We start from the raw sequence: 5497 nt of genomic DNA, 5'->3' as shown, positions 1-5497 counted from the left end.
TCCATAATCAATAGCAAACAAATTAAGGTACAGCAACATGTGTGTGCCTTCAAAATACCAACTATACTGTTACAGTATGTACGTACTAAATTGAAATTGCTTACAAGAACTTTGTCCTGTACACTGTCATTGTAAGGCATACCCACAGAATGTGGACCATGTCAGCGTGTCCAAGTGTGAAGTAATTTATTTAGCTGGTCTGCACTATATTTAGCAGCGACAATTCAGCACGTGCACTATTCTCTTTCCCTACATCAGGACCCTTTCCCCCTTCACTAAGGCTTGAAACATGCTATTACTATGTAAAGCTGCTCCTGTACAACTGTAACTACTGTATTTATTAGACCAAAAGGTTGTTTAAAAATCCATTGCTTTCGTATCATGTACAGCACAGCGTGTTTTGCACTGCTAGGGACATTAAGTACGTATAGGCTTCAGATGAAGTGATCCAATTCATGTATGGTAACCCAGGGGTTTAAATCAAAGGTAAAGTGCAGTTGTGATTCTGTGTACAGTGAATATGTATGGGGTTTGTTGGAGAGTCAACTACGGAAAGGTTGTGAATAATACTTAATGGTGAAATCGTACTTAGAACAAGTAATGTCCCCCTGTTGGAGAAGCGACAAGTTCCTGGTGATAACAATCTGACTGAGTGTACAAATGATAATTATGAAGTTGTAGATAATGACACTCTTGAACTGTCTAAACTTACATGAACATTATTGTTAGTGTCTCTATTGATTATGCATTCCCCCTCCCCCCACTGGATGCATCAATAATTACAGACTGTCCAGTATAATAAATAAAGAAATAATGGTTTGGTTCCAAATTCAGAAAAGAAGACCAAATGGTGTGTTTCCTAGTACATATAAAACAGTGAAATTGTCAGACCACATAGGACATTTGAAATAAAAGCTTCAGGTATTTTAGCAGGTCAAGCATTACTACGAATAAGCCACATTCCATTCATATATTATTAGGGCTACCATCTGAATGTAATAGAGGTAACATACTGTACATGTTCTGTTACAGAAAGAAGTTACGGTAATACTGGATCTACTATAAAGATGTGATAACAAAGGGTTAGTTATTTGTAAATAAAAAGATGTGATATTTAAACAACAATAATATGATCAGTTACAGCATGTACATAAAACTTGGAACAAAAAGTTATTGAGCGATGTACCACAGTCTAGCATCACATTATTGCAAATGCTGCAGCTCTTCAGCAAAAAAAGTCACCCTTGATGATAGAGTTCTATGTACAATATGAGGAGATACTGGCCAATTTCACCTGCTGTGCGAGTAGTCATGACTGACCCACAATTAGACGATGAAATCATTGCTACCTGTATTAACAAACACAAACAAAACAATTACTATTGTATTTCATTTTACAGAGTATGTCCAAAAAAAACTTTGCAAAATGACATTTGTATTAGGAGAACGGCAGAATTCTACATGGAAAGTCACTACTGTCATCAAAATGAAGAAGTGAACACATACATAGCTACAGAAAGAAACTCAGTGATTACTGATGTGCGTAACATGCGTATGTGGGTAAAACCCAGTGGGTTTTTCCCTGAATCATCTTGGTGCTGGATGGTTCAAAATTTTTACGTTTTGATTTCTTGTTGCTAGCCCTCACTCTCCATTGTTGTATTTAGTCTTTCATTATTTTCTATTCACTTATGAATGTAAGTTTTCAGGTAGTCGTGCTCCTGGACTTACGTATGGTTATTGTCTTGTATCTTGGTTACTAAGTATGTTGTTGGTTGTTTGGTAACAATGATAGATAGCCTGCTACAGTTGCTAGTGGTGCAAAACCCAGATGTTTTAGATTACAATGGGCAAACAGGGTGTGGGTTATTTGGAGTATGGTGGAGGGGGTTAGACTGTGACTTCAGAATCACCTGTTTAATTGTAGTGCTAGGCTTATAAAACAAAACACTAGGGGTATCACGTATCACTTACTAAGTCAATCTCAATCTGTAATTGTGGTCAAACTCACAGTCAACAGTCAAGACTACAAAATATCACTACAGTGGGAGATGGGAAGAAGTGTTAAAACTCAGAGTTACCTATAAATAAATATTAAAACTTACGAGATAGAAAAACTTAAAATGTTTCAAAGCTCTGAAACAATTTCACTGTGATTTCAATGATGTATCTTTCACAGTTGTAGATCAGAGGGGTAAGACAAGATCACGTGCACTACAAAGCACTAACAAAAATATTTTATTAAACCATAGTCATACTACCTGTTGAAAGTAATAGATCATACAACAACGATTGTATTGTAATCATTGATGCCTACTGTTACTGTTGACGTGAAAGTCATGAGACAAAGTGGCAGTAAAGAGGGATTTCTAGGGGTCTGGGCATACTCCCAAAGAATTTTGAAACATAAGTGTGCCATGATTGAACCTGGAAATGATTTTAGAGAATCAGTGAGATCTGGAAATAATTAGCAAGCTGAAGGAACAAAATAACTATGTATATAATTATGTGCATGAAAGCATTGATTTGATGAATGTGTTGATTTTCAGTTTATAGTGAACTGTAAGAAAGAAATTAAAACTAGTAAGGTAATTTTTAATCAGAGTAGTAGACCATGAAATAGAAAATTTTTGAAAATGGCTATCTCAAGATGTATCTTAAGACTTTTAGTCAAATCTGTAAAAGAGTTAAGAGGTACAATACGTAAGTATATACTTTCCTGTGGTAAACCTGGCTATTTTGTCTAAATTTTAGAACTAGCCCAATCACCATTTGCAACTAGCCAAAAGTCATTTACAACTAGCTTTTTGGCCCCCTTTTTAGCCCTTGCCATAACAGCAGCATCTTTCCAATCATGAATCACACCATTGCAAGCAACGAACTAAATAGAGCAAAATATGTATCAAGCCCCTTCCTCTACTTTTTGTACAGGGTCTATTCAGTTCACATGAAATACTTTAAGTACTTGTGCAACATTATTACGCATTCACGTGGTCTTGTCCTACTCCCCTGGTTATATAGATAGGATGTATTAAGAAATTTTAAAGCACAGGACTGGTGTGTTTGGTAAATGGATATAATAAACCTAAATAGCTTCAACACTTAAATAACAATGAAGGTGTACGGATTTATATCTAGCTGGCTCACATGGCCCAGACAGCAGCTTTCTTGGTTTACTATAGCTAGCTATACTAACTTTTAAAAATGCTAAATGGCCACATCCAATGAAAACCTAACAATTAAGCCTAAAACAGCAGACAAAATTTCAGGAAGATGCATTCAAGTAAGGTCAAAAGCTATAAGCCAAAGGCTAAGGTAAATTTTGTCTTTGACGCAGATCATCCAATAGTGAGTGCTTGTGTGACACCCCAGTGAAACAAACGTACACTAGGTCCCTATTAAAAGATGGTCACCAGTAGGTTGAAATATCCCTGAAGTAAATTATCACCATGCTTGTGCTAAGAATTCTGTTCATAGCATTTTTAAAACAGTACACTCAAGGATAATGGAAGGTAACAGAGGTGATGTGATACATAATGCATACATACCTCTGTTATCCTGGCAGACCAATTAGTCGCACATCACCTTCAGTCATCACAAGACTGGCTGCTGTCACCTATTGAGTTTGACGTGTTTCAGTGCTTTATCAATGTGCCTATAATGTAGTGTTGTTACATAATGGTATGTAGAGGTGCATCAAACAATGTGAAAGTAACAAAAACTGTTTCAGAAATTGTAAGATTATGTGAGTTTCAGACCCTTGGGAAAGAGGCTACAGTATTATCCATTAGCTACAGTTATGCTATTCCTCTAGTAAAGAATACTTCAACTATGAACACTGCTGCAAAACCATCAACACCACTGCAACTGCATGGGACAATCTGAGCCTCTGGCCTTACTATAATTGACCAAGGCAGGTTGAAATATATCTGGAGTGAAGGAAATTGTTACCATGTCTGTGTTAAGAGTTCTGTTCATAGCATTAATAGCGGTATTGCAGCATAAAACATTACAACCAGGCATATTAAAGTGATCTTGGTGGTGATGTGATACATACTGCTGTATACATTACTTACCTCTGTTATTCTGGCAGACCCCTTAGTCACAGATCACTAGCTGGCTGCTGTTACCTCTCCCCATTAGATTCTATGTATCTGGTTTGATAAAGCGTGTCCTCGCGTGTCTCAGTCAGTGCTTAATAATTATTTTATTAAAGCGCCTCTAACGCAATGTTGTTACGTAATTTTACGTGGGGCATCAAACGATGTGAAAGTAACGAAACCCATATATATATAGTTACCAGTTTGGAAACCGCGACGATATTTAATCTCATGACACACTCGTGACATCATAGAAGCTAATTATTGGAGGAGCTCTGCCCCTCTCATCTGAAAGTTGAGGGGGGGGGCTCTAGCCCCCACCTTCCACCGCCACTGTATAATACGTAAACTAATTGAATTCCCGCGTGCACGTGTAAGTTTGCGCGTTTTTCACTGCATTCGCAGTCTCGTGTGGCCAGACCGCTTTTCTCCGCACGGCGCTTATCGATTGGAACGCTTATAATTTCCAATCGATAAGCGCGCCGTGCTGAGAAAAAGCGGTCACTTTCACCGGGAGTTTCACAATGCGGCTGTCACCAGACCCTCGCGCTTTGTGCGAAGGTACGCCAAACTACTCTACGGTAGTTATCACAGGCTAACGCGCCGGAAAACTAGTTGTTTTATACCAGTTTGGCACTGCCGGTGGGCGAACACTAGAGGCAGAGCCTGTAGCTACGAGGTGCTTACCACGAGCCAAAGGAACCTAAGCGAAAATCGTTGACTAAAGTTAGCTATGTAGCTAGCTAGATAATCATTACTCACCTCACACGACTACTTAGCTCGTCTAGCTATGTAGGAAAATAATTCTTAATGTGCCATTTAGCTAGCTAACAGGTTCTATTTGTTATCTCCAGTGTGTATACCGAGGTGTATACTAATTGCAGGTGTCCTACAGACCTTCAGCACTTGTGCTGTAAAGCCTTAATAAATAAACTAATATCCATTTGGTTCCACATGGGGTACTTTGAGATAAGTATATACATGAAATTGACAAGAAGAAACATCCTGACCGCCTGGCAGACTCCTGCAAGCATTCGAGCATTGATCGGATGGCTGCAGGTCGAGGCTGCCCAGGTCCAGCCGAGTCATGATTTTTTTTCTCCTTTCTCCGTGCACCTTTTCAAACACACTTTCTGTAACAACTTTAAACAAGCTGTAGGACCAGGTGTCCTACAGACCTTCAGCACTTGTGCTGTAAAGCCTTTTAAACTAATTTTATCATTATATGTATAGCTACACATTCTGTAGCAATTTTTGTTATGATTTTGCGCATGAAATGCTACATATAGCTACAAATGCAGGTGTACACTGTTGCTATCCAACAACAACACTCAAAATAGAAATGAGGGTGCATGGGCAGGTTTACACCTGTACTAGCTATTGTGAATTAGGTAGCT

General features: G+C 38.4%; 1 long non-coding RNA gene across 1 annotated transcript; it reads right to left on the bottom strand.

Moving 5' to 3' along the window:
- Positions 1 to 1038: 1038 nt before the first annotated feature.
- Positions 1039 to 4281, bottom strand: LOC136256819 (uncharacterized). Its single transcript, XR_010701669.1, has 3 exons — positions 4077 to 4281; positions 3549 to 3655; positions 1039 to 1349 (listed from the first exon to the last, which is right to left on the bottom strand). It is a non-coding gene; the product is annotated as an uncharacterized lncRNA (long non-coding RNA).
- Positions 4282 to 5497: the final 1216 nt, after the last annotated feature.

This window comes from Dysidea avara, chromosome 5, assembly GCF_963678975.1.
Source record: "Dysidea avara chromosome 5, odDysAvar1.4, whole genome shotgun sequence".
NCBI classification, from domain to species: Eukaryota; Metazoa; Porifera; class Demospongiae; order Dictyoceratida; family Dysideidae; genus Dysidea; species Dysidea avara.
This window is presented reverse-complemented; position numbering and strand designations above follow the sequence as displayed.